At 46.5% G+C, this 25,516-nt stretch overlaps 1 long non-coding RNA gene across 2 annotated transcripts; it reads left to right on the top strand.

Annotated features, from left to right (window-relative positions):
* The first annotated feature begins 1,037 nt into the window (after nucleotides 1-1,037).
* LOC147574776 (uncharacterized) lies at nucleotides 1,038-14,301 on the top strand. Of its 2 annotated transcripts, XR_015243490.1 has the most exons (3): nucleotides 1,192-1,310; nucleotides 9,170-9,521; nucleotides 13,679-14,301. It is a non-coding gene; the product is annotated as an uncharacterized LOC147574776 (long non-coding RNA). The 2 variants fall into 2 exon arrangements; XR_015243489.1 differs by lacking the exon at nucleotides 13,679-14,301 and having other exon boundaries at nucleotides 1,038-1,310; nucleotides 9,170-9,539.
* The last annotated feature ends 11,215 nt before the right edge of the window (nucleotides 14,302-25,516 follow it).

Genomic DNA, 25,516 nt, shown 5'->3' on the forward strand with positions numbered 1-25,516 from the left:
ATTTCCAGGCATAGCTTCCCCACAGAATATGCCAGAAAAGCACCCAAGGAATTATAACGGTTTATTCTTCTGTCACCAGCCTCCTTCTTTCTCAAGGAGCGACCGGAAAGAAAATGCATGCCTTCCACCTCCTTGTGACTTTATCTGTCCAGGGTCTCTGGGGAGCCAATGAGAAAACAAACCCCAGAAAGGCCCCTCATGCCGTGTGGGGTGGTGTGAGGCGTTGCCGTGAGGGATTTGAAAGTAGAAGCAGGGCCCCGGGGACCGCCTGCACTAACCGGACGTGGGGGTTCAGGGGAGAGGGCCAAGACGGGAATTCGACAAGGAATGTGGGCCAAGCGGGCTCCAGTCCCGACTTCCAGTGCAGCTGTTCCCTTTTATACGCAGACCAGAGCAGAAGAATGGTGCCCTGGAAAACAGAAGGGCACAAGGGTCCTTGAGAAGCCCCTGGCAGTGGGAAATGCAAGAGCTGCCATGCCCTGAGCTAAACTGTCAACCTTTGAAACTTGTGGCTGAACAGGCAGAAGGGGGGCAGATCAGGTGCCCGGAGGGAGAGCTGGCACGGTCACCTCCAGACACCATTCTGGAGTGAGGCATTAGCAGCTTCCTCTCTGAACAAACAGGAAGCTTATTAAAAATGCCATTGTCCCTTCCCGCCTGTGTTGACAGGACTGTTAAATGACCAAGTCCAGGGAGCTCTGCCAAGTCCAGAGACCCAGGGAGCGTGCAGCTGTCGGTGCCACCTGTGTCCTTCTGAGTCCAGCTAAGAGTTTCCTTTTCAGGGCACCCACGTTGTGGAGTGCCGGGTCCTGTGGCCTCAAGGCAAGGCCAAGGTATTGAAGGAGGAGAGAGGGAGGGAGGGGCCGTTCCGGGGGCGGGGGGGGGGGGGAGACCCCGGGGGCCAGCACGCACCTCCTTCCGCTTCTCCCCGTGTCAGCAGCAATCAGGAACTCGTCGCTGTGCGTCACCTCCAGCCTCTGAAACGTTCTGGCTGGGAATCAGATCCAGTGTGGAACACCTGCCCTCCACTGCGGTACCACAAACACAATGCACCGCATGCCACTTGGCAGCAGGGAGAAAAGAGGCCTATTAACGTCCCTGACGTTATTAACAAGGGCAGTCCTGTGGTTGTTGGCGCGCGCGCGCTCTCTCACGCACACGCGCACGCACACGCACGCGCAGACACACAGACGCGCACTTCCCCAGGCCTCTAAAGCTTTGCACAGGTCCTTGGCTACTTCACTGTCAATCAAATACTGAATAAAAGAGATAGCCCTCTCCTGGGGGGCCGTGGCCCTCTTGGATAGCAGGTGTGTAGGTACGGGTGCGTGTGGCAGGGGTGTGTGCACGGGTGTGGGTGTGGGCAAGGGGGAGTGGGGGGGGGTAGGCGCTGGTGTCTGATGGCCATGGACGGACCCAGGGTCACCTGCGCAGGTGGGAGGTGTGGGGATTGCTGAGGCCGAGGGGACGCGTGTCCCCTGTGTAGCCCTCTCAGGCCAGCGTCGCCTGTGCCGGAGGGTAAAAGGAGGGGTGGCGGGGTGGAGCGGGTGCCAGACCTCGTGGGTGGCATGTTGGCTTGACCACGCTCCCCTGGCCGCAGGACGACGTCCACCCCTGGCACTGTCACCGTCGCCCCCTGGCCGTGTCCGCGCCACGCCTGGCGGGCTGGCTTGCCCCCGCTCCGCTGGTGGCGGGTGGCTCCCTGCCAAGCCCGCCTGCCCCCCCCCCCCCAAGGCCCCCTGCCGGCCTGGCGCCCCAGACAGTGGGGCTCTGTGAGTCGCTCTCCTGGGGGCAGCTGGATGTTTTTCTATAGAGGGGACTCGTCATTAGAGGACCCGGAGGCTGAGGGGTGGCACCTTGGGCTGTTTTCCTTTCTCTTTGGCCCCATTTACTGATGGTCTCGGAAGGAGCGCGGCGCGGGGCCGCAGTTCACTTGTCGCGGTGAAGGCAGCTTGACAGCTGCATAAATCACGCCGAGATACCACTAATAGGTTGCTGCCCGCGACTGTACCGGACCACCCAGGCGCAACGCGAGGCCCTCGGAGCCCAGCCGCACGCAGACAGTAATGCCGATCGCTTAACCCTTTGTCCCCCGCCCCCGCGCTGGGCGCGGCGCTCCCGACTCCCGTCCCCTCTCCCCCCCACCCCCATCCCCACCCCAGACCGCGCCGGCGGGGCGGGTCTCGCACCTCCTTCCCCACCCCAATTCTTCCGGTCTCTCCAGCTTTCCGCGGAGCTGGTGCTCCCAGCGGGTGATGAAAGGAAAAAGGCCTCGCCGCCGGGGGCTTTGGCACAGGTGGGATGGCATTGGCGGGGGCAGTGAGCGAAGGGCAGCGAGGTAGCCGCGGAGCAGGTAGGCAGAGCGCAGGGGCAGAGCGCACGGGATTCTGGCCCCTGCACCTGCAACTCCTACTTCTTGGCCACAGGCGTCGGGTCTGTGCTATCTAGTGACAGACATGCCAGGCCCCTGTCCTACGTGCAGGAGGAAGAAGCCTGCAGTGAAGTTGCAAGGAGAGAAGCATGCCCCGTGTCGCAAGCGTTAACTACGCATGCTCACACTGTGCGAGGTGCCAGGGACACCAAAGAGAATGAGACAGTATCCCTGCTCTCTGGAGCTCATGGTCCTGGACAATCCGATGTGACAAGGCCTTCCTCGGCTGGCCCTCCCATGAGCGTCTGTTCTCAGCTCCTGCAACTGTCCCCTTGCTGATTCTCCTGCAGCCTGGCTAGTCCCCATCTGCTTCAGCCCCTCAAGCTGTTCCCCCTGCGGGGCTTTTGCCTTATTTGCGGTTTCTGTTCTTAGGGGATCTAAGAAAGGGTGTGGCTCCCTCCTTCACCCTTCAAGCAGATTGGGCAGATGCCCTATTCTCAGCGAAGCCTTTCCTAAACAGAGTTAGCACCTAGCAGGTTAACTACCTGCATTCCCCACTCCTCTCCCCCCCACCCCCCGCCCCCGCACCATTTTTTTTTTTTTTTGAGCACCAGAGGGGTCACAAGTGATAGAGGGAGAGAGAGAGAGAGAGAGAGAGAGAGAGAGAAGTGGAGCTCACCCAAGAGGGGTTCCTGCTCACCTGATTTGAAACTGGAACAAACCATGAGATCATGACCTGAGCGGAAGTCAGGTGCTTAACATGTTTAACGACTGAGCCACCCAGGCACTCTCCCCTGCCTCACCTTTTAAATAGCACTTAATCACTTTCAAATACACCGTATAATTTCCTTCCTTCTTTCTTTTTAATTTTTTTTAATTGTGTGTCTTCCCCTACTAGTGTGATCGTTTTTTGAGGATAAGAACTTTCATTTGTTTTGCTCACTGGGTGATTAGATTTGCTATCCTGGGTGATTAGAATATTGCTTCAACATAGTAGATGTTCAATAACTATTCGTTGAGTGATTGAATGCTCTAACAGAGGACAGCACAATGAATCACAGAGACTTGGGGGAAACTGGGTGTATTAGCTTATAGGGGTTGGGGAAGGGATCAGTCTTCCTGTCAGAGAAGTTGGAAGTCATGAAGGAATCAAGAAGGCTCACTTCCCCTTTGTCACTGCTGAGCATCACATCATTGCCTCCGAGAAATATTCATTTTCCTGTAGGACAGTCATGTATATCTGTGCTAGGCTGAGTAACGGTCCCCAAAGATGTCCATGTACAAATCCTTGGAACCTTGGTAAAGAGGACTTTGCAGGTGTGATTAAATCAAGGATCCTGAGATGGGGAGATTATTTTGGCTTATCTGGGTGGGCCCAATGCCATCCATCACAAGTGTTCTTATAAGAGGGAGACAAGATGATCAGAAAGAGAGAAACAGATACAACCATGCAAGCTGAAGGTGGAGCCATGTTGGGCCAGAATCCAAGGAATGCAGGATGCTTCTAGAAACCAGAAAAGACAAGAAAATGGAATATCCCCTAGAACCTCCAGAAGGAATTCAGGTCCGCCGACACCTTGCTTTTAGCCCAATCAGACTGGCTTTGGAGTTCTGACCCTCAGAACTTTCAGATAATAAATTTGTGCTATTTTAAGCCATGAGGTTTGTGGCAATTGGTTATACCATCAATAGGAAACTAACAAATACCCCTTTTAAAAATTGTGAGCACTTGTTTCCCTCAGTCCTAACCTTGTTTTGAGCTTCTGCTCTGCTGACCTCACTCCTGGAGATGAGCTCTACTCATACATCTTCTTTTTTCTTGGCACGCGACCTTCTCAAAGCGGACCTCATCTGAGAGTTCTTCGTCCAATTCTTAAGTGATTTGCATGTTTTTTTTTTTTTCAAAAGGGAGTTTTCCTCATCTCTTTCTTATTGAAGTGAGTGTGCACAATCCACTTTTTTTCCCTATGTATTTATTTGTAAGTGCTTCCGAACCTTCTTGAGGGACTCTCTCAGCAAATCCCAAAGGGCTGTGCTGGGGTTTCTGGCACGGGCTGGCCCTTCCATGTCTGAACTGTCTCTGCTGGGATCGATACTCGACTTTATTTCATTCCCCCCCAAGACCTGAAGTCCGGTAATAGCGCTTTGGTCTGTGTCCCTGCTGTACCAGTCTGTGCCACCATCAAATGAGGGGTGGGCCAGAGCAGGAGAATTCTGGTCATTTGTCTGAGCAGAGATATCTGATGACAGCTTCCTCTTGGCACTCCTCCTCCCTCTTTCTGTTGCTATCATCAGGTATCACTGGATGAAAGGGTCTTGGTTAAAGACATTACCCAAAGAATAGGGCAGAGAATTCTTTTCTTAAATGATCTCCTTCGGTTTTTCCATGAACACAATTAACTGGAGCATGTCTCCCGAATGGTCACTTATTTGCGCATTCAGCATGCTTTTGTTGAATACTTACCATGCACAATGCTCTCTGCATACCAAGAAGGAATAGGCAGAAACCACTCCAAGTTCTGTGCAGATGAAATTACTTCTACAGCGTTTACAGAACTGAATGTTACCATTAAGAAAATATCGGTAAAGGGGCGACTGAGTGGCTCAGTTGGTTGAGCATCTGACTTCGGCCCAGGTCATAATCTCATGGCTCATGGGCTCCATCCCTTTGTCGAGTGCTGTGCTGACAGCTCGGGGCCTGGAGCCTGCTTCGGATTCTGCGTCTCCCTCTCTCTCTGCCCCTCCCCGCCTCGCGCGCTCTCTCTCTCTCTCTCTCTCTCATTCAAAAATAAATAAACATTAAAAAAAAGTTAAAACAAAAGAAAATATCAGTAGAGCTCAGGGGATGAATTTGCTTTGTTCTTTGGAATAAGTTGGAGGTCAACCCCTTTTCTTTCTAGGCTTTATTTTCCAGAAGATGGGACTGCAGGTTGAGTGACAATCAGGATATTAAAAGAGCAAGAAATAGGGCACTAGCAGTAGAAATCGATGATGTTACTTAGAGGCTGAAAACTGGGGGCTGGAAATTTGTGTCTTTATCTTCGATCTGCATTTGCAGGTATTGGTCACTTGAAATGTGGTTGGGACAACGGGAGGCTGGCTTTTTAATTCTATGTAAGTTTAAACTTAAAGAGTTAACTCGGTTATTGGGAAGCTCTTAAGTATGTTCAGAACAAGTTGGGTACGTGAATCTCCATTTTCAAATGCAAATTTAAAATTTTTTTTTTCAACGTTTTTTTTTTATTTATTTTTGGGACAGAGAGAGACAGAGCATGAACGGGGGAGGGGCAGAGAGAGAGGGAGACACAGAATCGGAAACAGGCTCCAGGCTCCGAGCCATCAGCCCAGAGCCTGACGCGGGGCTCGAACTCACGGACCGCGAGATCGTGACCTGGCTGAAGTCGGATGCTTAACCGACTGCGCCACCCAGGCGCCCCTCAAATGCAAATTTTATGAAATCTAAATATACATAAAGTATTTCTGGTAAAAGTTAGCATCTAAGTGAGATGTGCCAGATTTTGAAGCCTTGGTTTAAGAAAAAATATAAAGTATTGCATTCATAATTTTAATTGCATGTTGAAATGATAGTATTTTGGAGATACTGGGCTTCAGTAAAATCTTTTTTTTTAATGTTTATTTATTATTAAGAGAGAGAGAGAGAGAGACAGAGCATGAGCGGGGAAGGGGCAGAGAGAGAGGGAGACACAGAATCCAAAGCAGGTTCCGGGCTCTGAGCTGTCACCACAGAGCCCAACGCAAGGCTCGAACTCACGAACTGTGAGAGCATGCCCTGAGCCGAAGTTGGACGCTCAACCGACTGAGCCACCCAGGTGCCCCTTCAGTAAAATCTTTTATTAACATTAATTTCACCTGCTTCTTTTTACTTTTCTTTGACATGATCATTGAAAGATCATTGTTATCCTTCCGAAAGACTTCTTAAGCAAGATTGGAAATATTTCATCGCTCTTCACGATAATGTCTCCCAGTTTTTAACAGAGTTAAGGGTATAATCATTTTTGAATTTTTAATTCAAACAGTAATATTTGATTCCTTACTGCTGTTTCCCTATGGATTTTATGCTGTAGAGTAGATTAAAGAGAAAAGATACATGTTAGCCATACACACTCACAGAATGTGAAACAAAGCATGGTAGAAAGCCAGTAATCAAGAGTAAAACTGCCAAGGCAGGCAAACGAACAGTCACAGAAGCACCCGGACGAATGCTCGGCTCCTTACTGGCTTTGAACTGAGTGTCTCTTCCACCAGCGTCCAGCTGATACATGCAGTAAGCTCGTCTCCTACCCCTTCACATGCTTCTTCCTTTACCCTCAGCTTACTTGGGAACTTTAACCACCCCCTTTGCTCCTCCATTTTCTCAGAAAAGATGTCCTTTCTCATTTATGATTTATATTTATTTATATGTGTTCTTGGGACTTTTCTGCCTAAACACAGCAACAACAACTCAGGTGTTATTGTAGTTGCCTTTATCATAAGAATGCTGTGTCTCTCCAGTCTGCTACACACACACACACACACACACACACACACACACACACACACACGTGTGTGTGTGTATGTGTGTGCAAGTGCACGGGAGCCCTGTGGTAGTATGGTGCAATCTTCATGTTTATCATGGTGTTCTCACAAAAGCTACACATGATCCTTGTGCTGGCTTTAGCCCCGATGCTTTCGGAGTGTATACACATATTAAAAGAATAAATTAATGAGCATGAGAGACTCCATTATTTGGAGTCTGTTCCTCCCTCCCCGCTTCCTCCCTTCCTCCCTTCCTCCCTCCCTCCCTTCCTTCCTTCTTTCCTTCCTTCTTCCTTCCTTCTTCCTTCCTTCTTCCTTTCTTCCTTCCTTTCTTCTTCCTTCCCTCTTCCTTCCTTCCTTTCTCCCTCTTTCTTTCTTTCCTTTTCTTTTCTTTCTTTCTTTCCTTCTTTCTAACAATATATATATATATATATATATATATATCCCAAATATTGCAGCATGAGATATACTTACACTAAAAAATGATTAGTTATTTATCTAAAATTCAAATTAACTGACCAACCTATAGCTTATCTGGCAACCCTATATGTTTAGGATCTGTTGAGCTGGAGAATCGCAAGGTTTGCCAGATTTAGCAAGTAAAAGTAGGACATCCAAACATGTGATATTTTGGCCACACTCATACTGAAAAATTATTTGTTGCTTATTTGACATTCACATTTAACTAGACGTCCTGAATTTTCTATGGCAACCCTAATTCTCGAAGAAGTGGTTTCCTCTGTAGGAGAGTGGGCTACCCGTGGAGGTATCAGGGGTGGGAATTAATGTTCTTGTCTAAAGTTCTGGTAATGTATCGTCTTAGAAAAGACCAGAAGCCTGAGGACGTCCTGGAGTAGGATGGTTTCTGTTCGAAGCTCTGGTAAGGGGTTCAGGCTGGCTGCCCGATTTATGGAGGGCGTGGGACTTGCACAGCTTCGGTGCAGTGTTACTATTTAAATCTAATTCGGGTCGGGGCGCCTGGGTGGCGCAGTCGGTTAAGCGGCCGACTTCAGCCAGGTCACGATCTCGCGGTCCGGGAGTTCGAGCCCCGCGTCGGGCTCTGGGCTGATGGCTCAGAGCCTGGAGCCTGTTTCCGATTCTGTGTCTCCCTCTCTCTCTGCCCCTCCCCCGTTCATGCTCTGTCTCTCTCTGTCCCAAAAATAAATAAACCTTGAAAAAAAAAAATTTAAATCTAATTCGGGTCGACGTTTATGCTTTTGGAATAAAGCCATCCTCTTCCACCTGCTCAACCCCGCCTTGCATTCTGGTGTTGACTTATTAAGTAGAGCCCAAACCATTTCATCGTGAAGGAAGATCTGTAGCTCAGAGTGTCTGAACCAAACAGGAATTGAAACAAGAGTGGGGAAGAGAGGGAGGAAACAGTTTATGTCTGTGACATCTTTTTTCCAATTGTTAATCATTTCGGGCCATTAACAGTAAGACAGAGAAAAGTAAAAAGACAGAGGAGGGGACAGACCCGGGCTGTACGCGGCCTTTAGCCATTCACTTTTGGGCTTACTTTCCTTCATTTAAACTTTGTTTACCCTCCCCCACCCGACTCACTAGCAAAAATACTTTTAAAAGAACCTTAACAGGCGGAGGCTCAAGGATCTTGTTTTCTTTTAATTCTTTTTGATTTATGTTCCTTTGTCTCCAAAGCTCCTGTAATCTCCCACCTCTTCACATCCAGTTCCCTGCTGACAGCCCTGAGGCAGCCAGCCACCCCCCACCCCCTCGGCTTTGAGATAAACCATCCCGGGCTGGATCATTAACTACACAAACTTTCTCTCCTGAGCCTTCTCTTAAATGTTGGGAAAGCAAACATCCCAGGTTGTGTCCTCAGAAGCCTGTAACCAGAGCTTTTTATTAACTCTGGTGGGAGTCGGGCTTTGATCTGAACTGGTCCGGGAACTCCTTTATTGCAGCTGACATTTATTGAGCGGCTACTATGTGCCACTGGCCGGGGTGGCAGGGGAAGCGAGGACAAATATGATGGGGTCAGGCCTACAGGAGCTTGCTTGTAAAATAGTTGGGGGCAATTATACTGGTCCTCCAAGACCCTTCGGTTCACTGGGTCAGAAACCCTGCTGAACACCGCCAAGCAGCCTAACTCTCTAGCACGGCACATTAAAAAAAAAAAAAAAATACATTTAAACACTTACTTTTGTGATGACTAGTGCCTTGCTCCCTCACTGGTTTCTCAGCATTGTGAGCTCCCAGAGGGGAGGGGCTGTATGTGTTTTGATTTCTGTTAGCTTTCAGCCTCCAGGAAATATCAGCCAAATGAAGGAAGGAGGGAATGCACCACAAGACCAGACAATTGTGCCCATTCGTTGCAAATGAAGAGCGATGTGAGCAGGGAAGGCAGCCGCTCATTCGGGAAAGGCTTTGCCTTCGATGATGATGTGGTGAAGGAGGGAGTGTGATAAGGGACCAGCCTGCGGAGGGCTGATGCTAGAAGTGGACCCCGGGTATCCTGATGGCAGAGACTATAGAGCTCTGGTCTCCACACTGTCTGAAGGCCTTTGTTCCAAGTCGCGTCTAGTGCTCTGCGACTCTAACGTCTTTCTTCTTCACTGATGTGTAGTTAGTTTCCTGCTAACCTGAATAAAAGGTGACCCCTTTCTTTCTGGCCGTTGTTATCTCTCAGCTCTGTTCGCTCCACCGTGGTAGAGAGAAGCTCTCAGTAGACCCACTAAGCGCTTCATGCATACTCTTGAGGCATTTATTTTCCATGAATTGTAAAGTGCCTGGTGCAGAGTAAATGCTACATAGTTGTTTGCTACGGTTCTTATTAAGTAATAAAAGGGGAAGGGAGGCATGGATTTTTCAACCTTCCGTAATGGGGCAGACACTCAGCTTGGTGATTCATTATTTTTTTTATTAAAAAATTTTTTTAAATGTCTATTTATTTTTGATAGAGAGGGAGAGAGACAGAACATGAGCAGGGGAGGGTCAGAGAGAGGGGGAGACACAGAATCTGAAGCAGGCTCCAGGCTCCAAGCTGTCATCCCAGAGCCCGACACGGGGCTCGAACCCACAGACCGTGAGATCATGAGCTGAGCCGAAGTCGGACGCTCAACCGACTGAGCCACCCGGGCGCCCCTCAGCCTGGTGATTTAAATGCATTTTATTTTATGATCCTCAAAATAACACCACATGGTTGGTATTTTAAATCTCACTTTAGGCCTAGGGAAACTGAGGCTCTGATAGGCTAAGTGAATTGTCTTATGCCACATGGGTTGGTCTGTGATCTGGGTGCTATCATGCTTCAAAGCCTGGGCTCAGTCAATTAGTACCAGTTGGTACCCACTGAGTGAGATCATCCCCGCTCTGCTTTTGGCTCCGTCACTCATGGACCATATCTGGTCGGTTTCTCCTACATTGGATACTTGCTCAGGCCACCGAAGCTTTGCCTGTGCTGTTCTCTAGGCCTGGAAAGCCCTCTGTTCACTTCTTTAGCTACTTAGCCTCCACGTGGCTTCTGGTTTTAGCTCAAGCATCATCTCCTCTGGGAATCCTTCCAAGACCATCTCCCTGCCCCTTTTTCAATCTGAGGGAGGTTTTCCTCCACGGTGCTGTTTGAGGCTCCTCTCCTCCACCCTCTGTAAACACTCTGAGCCCCTCTATGTAATTACTAATGGTCTCTTTTACTAGGCTGTAAGCTCTTTTTGTCTATTTCCCCATCGTAAGTATGGTCCTGGGGCATAGCAGTACTTAATACATACATGCTGGTTAGATGGGATTGGCGTGGCTGTGGAGATATGTCTGGAAAGAGATACCTGTTGGAAAGGGGTAGGGTCTGGAGATGCTGAATGTACGGAGGACTCACACTTCAGGTAGTTGCAACAGGAACACACGGGAGAGCTTGGAATGGGAGGTGACGAGAGGAACGTGGGGATTTCAGTCCAGCCGCGTGGATTGGAAGGAGGGGAGAGGAGGCACCAGGACAGTAAGGAGATTTCTCAAATAAGAATAGACTTCAGGTGATGAGGTTGGCCATAGGAAGGGACAAGAAGATTCGAGACGGGGACGGGATAAAGAGAAAATCGATAAGGGTCGAGAGAAGACTCAAACTGTTCCTTGCTTTTGATCAAGCTGGATGTTAGCATGCACGAGTCAAGGCAAGACGGGAAATAAAAGTTGAAGACCAGGCCCAGGGCCACTGGGTTCTCCAGGTTCTCCTCCTTCTATGAGGCAGGCAGGAGCCAGAACCAGGCCAGCTGCTAGAGGTCTGAGGCTTTGGGGCAAACCCACCTTTTATGTTCAGGTCTGAGCCTTAGAAACGTGACCCAGACACCAGCCTCAGAAAGACCTTTAAAATAAAGGGCTTTGGGGTGTGGCGCCTGGGTGGCTCAGTCCCTTGAGAGTCCGACTTTTGATATTGGCTCAGGTCATGATTCCAGGGTTGCGGGATTGAGCCCCGCCTTGGGCTCTGCACTGAGTGTGGAACCTGCTTAATATTCTCTCTCCCTCTCCCTCTGCTTCTCTGTCTCTCTCTCTCTCACTTGTGTGTGTGCTCTCTTTCTAAAAATAAATGAATAAATAAATAAATAAAGGGAGATTTTTTTTTTTTTCCCTTTAGGTAAGAAGCCTTTACCTTTTTCCTTCTAGGATATGAACTAGTCACAGGGTTTCAGGGGGCTTATCCAGCCACCGGGGAGAAATGTTTGGGCCACATGGGTTACAGCTAAATAGACAGTGGTGGTAGCTGAGGGCTTGGATTCTGCCTGCTGAAAGAAACAACATGTAGTTGTTAATTGATATGTGGTAACTTTTAAAAAGAATTCGCATGGCACCCCAGGGTGGCTCAGTAGCGTCAGTAGCTGACTCTTCATTTTGGCTCATGTCACGATCTCGTGGTTCATGAGTTCAAGCACTGCATCAGGCTCTGCAGTGACACTGTGGAACCTGCTTGGGGTTCTGTCTCTCAGTCTCTCTCTCCCTCTGCCCCTTTTGTGCTTGTGTGAGCACACGTGCTCTCTCTCCCTCGCTCTCTTTCTCTCAAAATAAATCAATCGTAAAAGAGAATTAGCATTAATATTTTTTTGCTGTCCAAATTAATATGCATTCGTTGCAGAAAATTTGAAAATGGGATCCACCATGAAGAAGATGAAATCACCAGTAATCCAAAGGCCCAGCGATGATCGTAACCAATGTTGATGGGTTGGGGTGCAAACTTCACCCGCTTGGGGGCTATTCTCATAGGCAGTCATTGCGCAACCTTCAAACTGTTGATGTGATTCAGGGACAAGTTCTGGGAAGGATGCATTATGAAGGCAAAAGGAAAATTCTACTATGGGTGGAATGGAATAACATTTGTTGACAAGATGGATGCTGGGTTTTTGGTGACCGCTATCACGCGACAAAGGTTTGGTAAGTCTTCAGTGTTTTTTCCCTGGTGTGACAGGATTTTTCCATGTTGGCGACTGAGCGTATTAAAAACAAGGACTTTATTTTAACTTCACCCTTAATGGACAGACATTCCTCTTGCTCAAAACACTTCCATGTACTCTTCCAAGGTGGTGTAAGAACGCTACCTTGTTGTAAAAAGCCACTGTTAGTCTCACCAATCTGTGTATCAGTTATCCGTTGCTGTGTAACAAGTTAGCCCCGAACTTGGAGGCTTAAAACAACACTTACCATCTCACATTTTCTGTGGGGCACGGATCTGGGAGCAGTTTGTCCCAGTCATTCTGGTTCGGGGTCCCTCGTGAGGTTGTAGTCAAACTACTGGCCGGGGCAGATCTTCTCTTCAAGGGAGAAGTATCAAGGAATCTGTGTACATGGTTAAAACCATCATGATTTATACAGCTATATTGCTGACTTCTACTCCTGACTTCTTTGCTATAATGTAATATGTAAATTATGTAATACATATAATGTTTATGTAATATTTTGTTAACACATATATTAACACAATATATAAATTAACATATACATATAATATACAGTATTCTATATAATATAAAGAATTATATATTAATGTATAATAATATCATACGTAAATCTAAAATAATATGTGAATACATTTCCCAGGGGAGAAAATCAAAATATAGATGACCAGACATCCCTTTGATCCCTCTCCTGACATAATTCTCGTCAGCTCAGAAACTCTGAGCTAAACAGTACTCTGAGGCCTCTGTATCCCTTTCTAGATGTTTCCCTATGCACTTGTACTTTCTATGCAGAAAATATTCTGCGCTTTGTGTCATATAGCCTGGGTATTCTCCACCTTGTCTTTTCCACTTAACAATACACTTTGAATCCACCTTTTTTGTTTAAACTAGTTACAAACTATTCCAAAGTAGAGATGGGTCACAATCCACGCAGCCATTCCTCCAGTGCTGAACACACATGTTGTTTCACATGACAGATGACAAGCCCTGTATATGTCTCTTCAGGCACATGTGCTAGACGTTCCCAAAGATGGGTACCAAAAAGTAGAATTACTAGGTCAAGTTTTTTTATTTTTTGAAAGAGAGTGTAAGTGGGGAAGGGGCAGAGAGAGAAGGGGACGGAGGATCTGAAGCGGGCTCTGTGCTGACAGGCTGACAAGCGAGCCCAACGTGGGGCTCGAACTCATGAACTGTGAGATCATGACCTGAGCTGGAGTTGGATGCTCAACTGACTTAGCCATCCTGGTGCCCCTAGGTCAACTTTTATCATTAATGCCACAAAATGACTAGAAGGAAATTGAAAGGCAGATTTGGTTCCATTCAACTTTTTATTTTCCAGAAAATGTCACCTTTTCCCTTCATCTTTCCTCAGCTTCTCCCGGCCAGCTGGTTAGCTGCACTGTCCCGAGACCACCAGGAGACATGCAGAGATGGCAGATGCCATGCTTCATGGGAAGAGAAGATGGACTGTGGTGACAGACCATATAGCTGTCCCCTCTTCTCGTGCCATCCTTCCCTGTGTCCCTGCCTTTGTGTAATCCCACCCCCCTCCGCATAACTAATAAAATATGGCAAACACAGTGGGATGCCACTCTGTGATTATTTAAGCAAGACTCCCACCTTGGTAGTGGATTTACCCATAGTCTCTCTCCCCTCGTTGGCCAAGGGAACCGATGGATCCTAGAGTTGAAAGGAATCAAACACTATCTGCAACCAGGTACGTGGGGAAGCAGATACTTTCCTGGGTTAGCTTCTGATGAGAACCCAGATCTGGCCAACATACTGGCCACAGCCTTGGGAGACTCTGGGCAGAAGACCCGGCTAAGCAGTGCTCGGACTCTTGGCCCACAGAAAATATGGGACCATAAGTGTCTGTTCTGTTCAGCCACTGAGTTTGTGGTAATTTGTACGAATAGATAACTAATACACATGGTTCTACTGAGATTTTCTTTAAAAAAAAAAAAACGTACCTTTAATAAATACCTTTCTACTGTTGATCTTGCCTCTTTATTTTTTTTAATGTTTTTATTTATGTTTTTTGAGAGAGAGAGAGAGAGCGAGCATGAGCTGGGGAGGGGCAGAGAGGGAGTGGGAGACACAGAATCTGAAGGAGGCTCCAGGCTCCTAGCTGTCAGCACAGAGCCTGACGCAGGGCTCGAACCCATGGACCGTGAGGTTGTGACCTGAACCAAAGTCGGATGCTTAACTGACTGAGCCACCCAGGTGCCCCTGACCTTGCCTCTTTAAATCACACATTTTATTTAAATGGTTAGTAGTTGCACCAATCAGCTCTTGCTGTATGAAAAATACCACAAACTTCACTGTTCTCTTGCTCATGTATCTGTAGATGAGCTAGGAAGCCAGGACTGATTAATCTTGGCTGGGCCCCAAGCTCCCTGTTGGTTACAGGTCTGCTCCATGAATTTCTCCTCCTTGGATCAGTGGGTAACTGAGGCTTGTTCTTTTCATAATGACAGCCAGGGGTGGAAGAGGGCAAGCCCAACCATGAAAGCACATCTCAAGTCTTGCTTGAGTCAGAAGCATTAACATCTCACCATCCAAAGCCAAGTCCCTTGGCCAAATCCAAAGTCAAGGCACGAAAAGTACCCTCTTCCAACCCCAGGGCCATGACAAAGACGATAACACAAACTGGGGAGGGAGCAGGTTGGGGAGATACTAGAACCAGGAAGTCAGTCTTGCAGTGAAAAAAAGCACTTGACTGGGAGTCCAGAAATTGGGATTTTTTCTTGCCCTTTGATGCAACTTTTAGCAAATACATTAATCTCTCCAGGTGTATTATGTTCTTATCTGTAATATGGGAGGCTATACTAATTTCACTACGATCTTAAAAATAATTACTGATAATCTTGTATGAGCAAAGTACTACTTGGTGTGGTAGAAAATAGAAAATGAGAATAAACTTACCGTTGAGAGGAAGGATTTGTGGAAATAAAACCCATCCAAATGAGGACAAACTGAGGCCACTTATCCAGAGCGTACTCTAGCAAGGGAGCTGGCCACCATCACTTGCATTTGTAGACTCAAAGGCAGGAAGGTGAGTGGGGAGGCTTTATGATGAAAAAAGGACAAAGCTTCAGGAATGCTCTGATGGGAAGCTGTTGGCATGGGGAAGCTACAGGCAGGCTAACTGGAAGCTGGGCATCCTATGTGATTGGTTTGGGGAACATATTTGGCTTTCTCTGTTTGGTCCTGATTTGGAAACGGAGGCACAAATTAAGGAAGCTAACAGTTATTGACCAAGTTCTGACCATTCTGTGCCAATTGCCGTGGAGGCTGTGGGCCAGAGTTCTTTTGTTATATATGATCTAGCCATTGTCTGTTTGTATACTTATATCCTGAGGTTTAAGACAGTGCAATAGTTTTGTTTTGTTTTTTTCTTCTCACAGTTGCGTGGGTCAGAAGCTCAAAGTCAGTTTCACCAGGTTGAAATCAAGGTGTCTGAGGAGCCATGCTCCCTCTGGAAGCTGTAGAGGAGAACTTGTCCTTTGCCTCATCCAGTTTCTGGTGGCTGCAGGCACTCCCTGGCTTGTGGTCCCATCACTTCAACCTCTGCCTCTGTGGTCACATTGCCTCTTCCTCTCCTGCGTCTAATCTCCCTTTGTCTCTCTCTTATAAGGGCATTTGTAACGGCATTTAGGGCCTGTCTTGGTATGCTCAGGCTGCTGTAACAAAATGCCACAGACTGGGGGCATGAGCAAGAGATATTTATTTCTCATAGCTCTGGAGACTGGGAGGTCCAAGATCAGGGTGGCCAGCATGGTCGGGTTCCTGGTGAGGGCTCTACTTGTGGCTTGCAGATGGCTGCCTTCTTGCTATAGCCTCCCTTGAGAGAGAATGAGCCCTGTTCTCTTTCTCTTCTAATAAAGACAGTAATCTCACCATGAGGTCCCACCCTCATGGCCTCATCTAAACTGCAAAGCCCCCAAAGGCCCCATCTCCTAATACCATCACATTAGGAGGTAAGGTTTCACCATAAGAATTTTGGGGAGGGCGCCTGGGTGGCTCTGTCAGCTAAGTGTCCAGCTTTTGATTTCAGCTCAGGTCATGATCTCATGGTTCATGGGATCAAGCCCCACATACTCTCCCATGCTGAGCATGAAGCCAGCTTGGGATTCTCTCTCTCCCTCTCCCTCTTCCCCTTTCCCCCACTCGCGCGCGCACACACACACACACACACACACACACACACACACATTCTCTCTCTCTGTCTCTCAAAATAAATAATAAATAAACTAAAAAAAAAAAAAAAGAATTTTGGGGAGATGCAAATATTCAGCCCATAGCAGGGCCTGCTGGATAATCCAGGGATTATCTCAAGATCTTTAACTTAATCACATTTGTAAAACCTTTACCACGTAGGGTCACACTCATTGGTCCTAGCGATTAGAACATGAGCATATCTCTGGAAGCCATTATCAGCCTACCACAGTGTCCTTAAGCCCTAGTCCAGTGGTTCTCAAATGTGGTTCCAGGACCAGCAGGATCTGTATCCTCAGGAAGCTGGTGACAAATGCAAATTCTTGGAAGTCCCAGACCTATTCAATCAGGAACTCTAGGAGTGGGGCTCAGCAACTGGTGTTTGCAAAAGCCCCTCCAGGGATTCAGACGTGTACTGCACTTCGATCACCATTGTCCTCAGCCAGGGTTCTTTCCTCTGCACTGCGGTGCCCGTGTAAAGTATCCTCTTACAAATATTTTTGTTCCAAATGCATTCAGAGACCCCTAGATTATCTTCCCAACTCAGTCTCTACTTCTCCGCCATCTCTGATGGATGGGTAGGTGCCTGGACTATTTTGCTTAGAAGAAATAGTGACGTGATTGATTAGCAAGGTCTGTCATTACAAGAGAGGGACAGTGCTGTCAACAGCTTCAGCCCTCCTTAGCTCTGGGGGGCGGGGGAGGGCAATGCACGATTGGAAAAAAAAAATGACACGCTTTCACATTCTCTTTATGACAACATTGCAGAGGGAGACGCTTAAGTTGTCCTTGGTTTGTACTGTTTTATATCGTATTTGCAACCTTTGTAACGTTCGCAGAGATCTTATTTTGTATTAACCACAAATGTCTACATGAGGAAAATCAAAGCAAAACAAAACAACAGAAAGAATTTACTGTTTGCTTGGGTTTTAAGCCGATGCTGCAAATGGCCCACGTTGATGGAAAGCTCTGTATTTGTACTTGGCAACTGGACCCGGAGGGCCCGGGCTAGACTCGTATTCTCTTCCCAGGGCGCTCGCCCCGGGCCCTCCTCCACGCCCGCAGAGGGCTCTGTGGTTACTTTTCATAAGCTGCCATAATTTTCAAAGCCCACAGGGCTCATAATCAGATTTGGGAAAACTGCTCTATTTGTAAGCATCTGAGGCTGGCTTTCACGGGGTTGCTTCCCGAAGGGAGCGATGAGTGACAGCAAAGACATCCTTTTTTTTCCCCCACTCGGGGAAAATCCTTTGTTGAGCAGATCTTTATGGCTGCGGAGGAAGTTTACTCAGCTTCTGGTCACACTGGCCTGATTCCGCAGCGACACCAGCCTCGCACCCGACCCAACTGACTGCCCAGAGGGACGAGGCTGGGGCGGGCGCGGGGCCGTGTTTAGGTTCCAGGCAGATCCTGTTCTCCCCAGGCCCCTGGATTTTGTCCTCCCACCTGAACCTCGGAGTCACCCACGTGGGAGCTGTTTTCAGCTAGGGTTCTAGCAAGATGCGTCTTGCGCAGGGACCAGGCCTGTCCTCCAGGGAAAGAGCTGGGGCCGCCCCTTCGCTTTCTTGCCACCACTTCTCCTCAGTCTCCAGAAAAGCCCCGCCCGTGGGAAATGGAGATTCTAAATCACACCCAGTTTCTCAGTGTCGATCAAATGAGTCTTTGGCAAGGCTCCTCTCCTGGACTCCTTCCCTGTTCACAGTGTGCGCTTCCTTAGGCTTCTTCAAGGACAGTATTTTTCACTCTGATCCGGTAAGACTCCCTGAGCTTATTGCTGAACTATTGTTTTCACTCTTGCTCTGGAGGACTTCTCCCTCAATTTCCAACGTCACGTCCCTTGAGTCTTATCAAGTAGCATGCTTTCACAAAACAGGACAATTCTCCTGACCCATCGTTTATATTTTATAAGAAAATACAGTTGACCCTTGAACAACACCGGTTTGAACTGCATGGATCCACTTATATGTGGATTTTTAAATGTTTTTATTTATTTTTGAGAGAGGGAGAGAGAGATCGTGCGCATGAGTGGGGGAAGGGCAGAGAGAGAGGCACACACAGAATCTGAAGCAGGCTGCAGGCTCCAGGCTCTGAGCTGTCAGCACAGAGCCGGACTTGGGGCTCGAACTCCTGAATGGGGAGATCATGACCCGAGCAGATGTCAGATACTTAACCGGCTGAGCCACCCAGGCGCCCCTATCTATATGTGGGTTTAAAAAAAAAAAATACATACAGTACAGTACTGTAAATGTCTTTTCCTTAGGATTTTCTTAATAACATTTTCTTTTCTCTAGCTTATTTTATTGTACGAATTTGCTGTCTAATACGTATAATACCCCAAATATGTGTTAATTGACCATTTATGTTGTCGGTAAGGCTTCCAGTCAACAGTAGGCTCTCAGTAGTTAAGGTTTTCAGGATTCAGAAATTATATGCAGGGGCTCCTGGTTGGCTCAGTCGGCTGAGCATCTGACTTCAGCTCAGGTCATGATCTCATGGTTTGTGGGTTCGAGCCCTGCACTGGGCTCTCTGTGGTCAGCACAGAGCCCGCTGCAGACCCTCTGCCCCTCCCCCAACTCTCAAAACTACAGAAACATTTTTTTAAAAAAGAAGTTAGATGCAGATTTTTGACTGCAGTGTTAGGGGAGGTGGTTCAGTGTCCCTAACTCCCACATTGTGCAAGGATCAGCTGTAATCATATTCATTACAACTAACATTTATTGAGCACTGACTACATGCCTCACATTCTTCTGAGAGTTTTCCATTTGGTAATGCCTTTCTCCTTGGCAGTGAAACCGTGTGTGGTAGTTATAAACTGCAATTTATTTATTATTTTTTTTTTAATTTTTTTTTTCAACGTTTATTTATTTTTGGGACAGAGAGAGACAGAGCATGAACGGGGGAGGGGCAGAGAGAGAGGGAGACACAGAATCGGAAACAGGCTCCAGGCTCTGAGCCATCAGCCCAGAGCCTGACGCGGGGCTCGAACTCACGGACCGCGAGATCGTGACCTGGCTGAAGTCGGACGCTTAACCGACTGCGCCACCCAGGCGCCCCTAAACTGCAATTTAAATACGAGGATGCAAAGTCTCAGAGAGGTTAAGTAACTTGCCCAAGGTCACATGGAATGCTTCATTTTTCCCATTTGGCTCAGCACTTTGGTGTCAGTGCATCATAGTTTTTGGCAAAAAGGATCCTACTGCTAACAGTCTATTTAGGAGTAGATCAATCTTTGGCCATGAACGAAAGCTTTCTCACAGTAATATTTACTGCTAGCTGGGCCTTGTGGGTTTTGAACCCTTGGGCCTTGTTAAATATTAAGCTCCAAACAACTGAGTTTTTTGGCCAGTGAAGGGCCACGTATTTGCAAAAAGGAAAGCAAGATATCTTCACCCCCAACTAGTATGGCTTTCATCAGCTAAATCCTATTTCTTGTTTCATGGCTCAAGAATGCAAATAACATTTTTCCCTGACTGACACAGCTTCTCCAAATTCACCCCTCCCCCTTCCTTCTGGGCAGAGACCGTTTTTAGCCACCTTTCTGCTCTCTTGGCATTGACAGTGGTTCTAATGCTGGTTTCTTTGCATTTGTCCCTGGTGCATGCTTCTCTAATAGAGGCAAATACATGTCTTTTTTATTTTTTTTAGAGAGAGAGAGAGAGAGAGAGAGAGAAGGCAGGGGAGAGGGGCAGAGGGAGAGAGAAAGAGAATCTTAAGTAGGCTCCATGCTGACTCGAGGCTTGATCCCACTACCCGGGAATCATGATCTAGAAGCCAAAATCAAGAGTTGGATGCTCAACTGACTGAGCCACCCAGGTTCCCCAATGGCAAATAAATGCCTTAATAATCAGTGTGTTTTTTGAAGTTTTTATTTAAGTGTTTAGAATCTTAGAGACTCAACTCACCAATAAAATGCAGGATGGATTTTTGTCTCAAATGTACTTCTAGACTCGAAGATTGTTTCTTTTTTATTTAGAGAGAAAACAAGTCGCCATATTGAGATCATTCCAGTAACTTTCTATGAGTATGAGCTGTGTCTACTGGATGTTATGTTGTGTTCACTTCTTTCTTTTCGGCCTTAAAATGCAGGGGTGTCACCGAGAGCAGTGTGACTCACCTTCCCTGGGGGAAGGTATTGTGGCTGTCCCGGTCCCTCACTTACCTTGCAGATGTTTGTGAGATCATAGGCAGTGCTGAGCCTGTGGGAATGCGCTCCCCGTGGGTTGTAATTCTAGAGGCACAAATGCAGTTGCACGCTCTATTATGCCATCATTCGACATGTTTCTGACTGCAGGAAGGAAACCAGAGAGAACTAATAATCATTCCCTGTTCAGGGGATGGTGCTGGATGTGGGATTCTAGTCAACAGGTGTGGGAACATCTGGAGCTACCCAGCAGTGCCTTCTGGAACAGGGCTTTACAAGCATAATTAATTCCACTTCCAACTGATTCAACTGTATTGACAGAGAAGAACTAGATCAGAGGAACAAAGTACTGAATGTAGCCCATTGCCCTTGGTTAATTCTGTAACTGGAAATCTTGCTTTGTAAGGAGTACCTCTACACTTAGCAATTTACCAAGCATCATTTTTTTGGTTCAAGTTTTATTTTGTCACTTTTCATAATTTTCTCATTCATTTTCATTACCTTGTCAATTTCTTAAGTTTTTATGGAAAAAATTAGGTATAGTTTTAAAAATTCTTGCTTGAGTTTAAGGAGACGAAGTTTATTCTTTTTATTCCTTAGTGACCAAAACAGTGAAGAACACAGTAATTCTTTGTAAATTTTTTAATGTTTTATTTTATTTTTGAGACAGAGCATGAATGTGGGAGGGGCAGAGAGAGAGGGAGACACAGAATCCGAAGCAGGCTCTAGGCTCCAAGCTGTCAGCACAGAGCCTGACGCGGGGCTTGAACTCATGGACCGTGAGATCATGACCTGAGCCGAAGTCAGATGCTTAACTGACTGAGCCACCCAGGCACCCCAAGAACACAGTATTTTTCCCAAGTAGCCTGTCCATGAAAAGTAGGACATGATATAGAGTCTGTATCATCAGGCATCTAAACTGGAAGGCAGGAGTGACCAGCAGATCAATGAACTGTGTTTGCCTTTAATTTTTTCTTTCTTCTCTTTAGAAAGATCTAATTGCTAAGTTGCTTCAAGTCCAATATACTTCCACAGGGAACAGAAATAAAAAGCATTCTCATTCATCCCTGCTTCCCGAATGAGCGGTGCTTGACTGGAGCCCTTTATTTCAAAGGTTTGATGTTGTAATTTCTTGACCTGGTGAGGAATTATTATAAATCTTGGGTTTGAATTCTAGGTCCAAGTACGTGAGTTTTGGTTGTAACAGAGCACTTGTCAGTCATAATACCGCCATGTGGCTGGTTCCAACAGCTCTTGTCTTTCCTCTCCCCCAATATACAAATGCTTGCTTTTCAATTAGAACTTGATTTAGCTCCAGAAAGTTACCAAAATAAACTCACTATTAGTGAACTCCTAGGAAAATATTGCCCAGGTGCTGTGGCTAGCAGGGGTCGTGATCTTTAGCCTTGTCTCCTGCTTATCCTCTCTCCAATTCTCAAGAAAGGCCTCTCTACGTGAATCGATGGCCTTTAAGTGTCCTTAGGAATTTGAACAGATTGAAACTGCCTGAAGCCATGGAGTTGACTGAATGGCTTTAAAAAATAGACATTTCAAAGAGCAGGGGAGAAAGCAGAGAAGGGGACCCTCCTTCAGAATGGCCCCCCAGTTTTCTTGGTTAACAATAGGCAATAGACATGTATTCCAAAGCTAGTAATGCTCAGGAATTAGTTTGACAGCCTACAGCAGATGCTACTAATGTGTGTGTGTGTGTGTGTGTGTGTGTGTGTTGGGAGGGGTAGAAATCTGTCAGCTAAAAACATTTTATATATATGAAAGCATACACCTCTGTATATGCATTACATGTATTTGTATATTATATTCATGTTCTATTATACCAATACATGAAGTACACTGAAACACGTATACAAATAGAATATTTAAAAGGATGAAGTAAAAGGGGTATCTGGGTGGTTCAGTCAGTTAAGCGCCCAACTCTTGATTTCAGCTCAGGTCATGATCTCACAGTTCGTGAGATCGAGCCCCGCATTGGGCTCTATACTGACAGTGCAGAGTCTGCTTGGGATTCTCTCTCTCCCACTCTCTCCCCTTCCCCTGTTTGCATTCTCTCTCTCTCTCGAAATAAATAAATATTAGAAAAATAAAGAAAAGGATGACGTGAGAAAAAAACTGACTAGCTGTTCTCATATTTTCTTACTACATGCTGTTGCACACCCCTGGGGCATGCTCACCTTACTTTGGGGTCTGCTTCTCTGGAGAACACAGTGACATATATCACCCTTGAATAACTCACGGTCTAGCTATGGAGAGTGTTGTGGAAACTAACCCCTGTGTGGAGCAGAAGAGGCATCGAACTAGGAGCAGGTACACAGGGGCTGGGCCCTGTCTTTCCAAATAGCTCAGAGCTGCTGTTTCACTTCCTTGGTCTTCTGCTTTGTCACATGAACACGAAAAGGGCTGAACTTACTTCATTCACCCTGGCTCTCTGGAAAAATGACTAAGGTCTGGGGAAGCTGGAGAAGGTGCCGGAGAGATGTTAAAAATGGGTGGGACTCAGACAATCGGATGGAAGGAAGGTGGGGATTCCTCTTGGGGGTGAAGACAGCTCCAGCAAAAGGCTGATGCAGGGACGGGAAACCGTGAAGCAGAAAAGTTGGGGTTTGGTGGGCAATGTCTTTGGGCAGGCAAGGAATGGCACTCCTGATTTTGGAGTCCTCAAAGGAAAGCAGAGAAGTTCAGCTTGCTGCTATAGATGAAAGTAAGTCACTTGAGTAACAGGTTAATTGTGTTTTTTTTGTAGTTTTTTTTTTTTTTTTTTAAGGAACATAGGGTATGTAGGATGAACTGAAAGGAGATAAAAAATCTAGAATTAATGTTGTGGCCTGGAAGGCTGGTGCGTTTGTTCACTTATTCAATCAATCAAGCTTTCGGTCACTGGCCACTGATTATGGTATGCTTACTATATGTGAGGTTAACAGATTTGACCAAGAATCATGCTCTTGGCTTTCATGAGCTTTTAGAATTGAGTGAAGAAGGCACATACTAAACAAACAGACCTTTATTTATTTATTTTTTTTTTTTTCAACGTTTATTTATTTTTGGGACAGAGAGAGACAGAGCATGAACAGGGGAGGGGCAGAGAGAGAGGGAGACACAGAATCGGAAACAGGCTCCAGGCTCTGAGCCATCAGCCCAGAGCCTGATGCGGGGCTCGAACTCACGGACCGCGAGATCGTGACCTGGCTGAAGTCGGACGCTTAACCGACTGCGCCACCCAGGCGCCCCCAGACCTTTTTTTAGTTAGAAAGTGTGACGAACACTCTAAAGATGAAAACGTTGCTCATGAGGACAAGAATAAATCTGTGACAATTCATGGAAAGGGAGAGAAAGAGTGTTTTTAACAGAGATAGGAGAGGAACACTAACACGGTTTGAAGGCAGATGGAGAGGAAAGATGGAGGTATTAGAAGAATCCGAGATGACCCCAAGGTATCTAGTCTGGAAGACAGGGTTCTGTTACATCCCCCACATTCTGGATTTTGATGATTGTATCCTCTGGTGTTATTTTTCATGTCCTCCTAGCCCCTGTATTTCCTGTAGGCTGTCAGTATGATACGGAGCTTGATTAGATTCAGGTTCAAATTCGTGGCTAGCATATTCTGTCCATCCTAGCACCTCGGCTCAGAAGGTGATGGATACTCTTTGATGGTCGTTCTTATGTTTGTGATGTTAATGTTGGTTAGTGGCTTTGGGTGCTGTCAGCCTGATTTCACCCATTATATTGTTTCTTACCCACCTTTCCCCTGATGTTTTAAGCAGTCACTGATGATCACTAAGGGCTATCCGATGGTGATTTTCTGATTCATTTATTGGTTACGGTTCCCTTGTCAACCCTTTGGTTGTCCTCACAATCAGATTAAGTGAAAAAGCTAGAATGAATATTTTGATAATTTCTCTTTATTTACCAATTTTCACAAGGAGTTGGTTCCCTAACATCCTCCAGAGGTGACCAATGTTTGCTGTTTACTATTTATAGCATCATGAAGAATTTATTATTATTATTATTTTTTGGACAGAGAAAGAGAGAACGAGAGCATGAAAGTGGGGGAGAGGGGTACAGAGGGAGAGAGAGAGAATCTGAAGCAGAATCTGAAGAGAGAGAATCTGAGCTCCATGCTCTGCGTGGATCCTGACACGGGGCCCAATCTGACAACCCCGGGATCGTGACCTGAACTGAAATCAAGAGTCAGACAGTCAACTGACTGAGCCACCCAGGTGCTCCAAGGATTTCTGAGATTTTTAGCATAATTGATCTGTTTCAATTCATTGCAGTGGTAGGGAAGGAAAAAAAAAACAAACCCAAACAAACCTTTTCTTCAATCCTCTTAGGTTGAGTGACTGGGGCCTGTGAATCAAACTGATAAAAGGCAGATTAATGGAAGAAAAGATTTATGTCTATGCACACAGAGGCCTCAAAGAAAAGGAAGAGAAGATTTAAAGAGGGAGTTAGACCATGGGCTTATATATCATTTTAACAAAGAGCAATAAATTTGTGGGTAAGTGACAAGACAAAGGAAAAGGCTTGAGCTCGTAGGGTAGTAAATTGTGGAAAGGTAAATATTGAGAGAAGTGAACAGAAGATAAGGATTATTTTAGTAAGAGTTTCTGTGTAGGTCCATTTTGCCAGCATCTCTAACTCTGGTGATAAAGGTTGTTCTTTCCTTCCTGGTATGACAGAAGGAGACACTTTCAGGAAGGAAAAGAAAATATTTGGCATGTTGGAGAAAAAGAATTATGGTTTAGGGCTTTTTTAAAAACACTTTTCAAAATATTCCTTAATAGAGCGCCTCGGTGGCTCAGTCGGTTAAGTGTCTGACTCTGAATTTGGGCTCAG

The sequence above is a fragment of the Puma concolor genome, chromosome D4 (genome assembly GCF_028749965.1).
Source record: "Puma concolor isolate L17-30 chromosome D4, mPumCon1.1.hap2, whole genome shotgun sequence".
Classification (NCBI taxonomy): domain Eukaryota; kingdom Metazoa; phylum Chordata; class Mammalia; order Carnivora; family Felidae; genus Puma; species Puma concolor.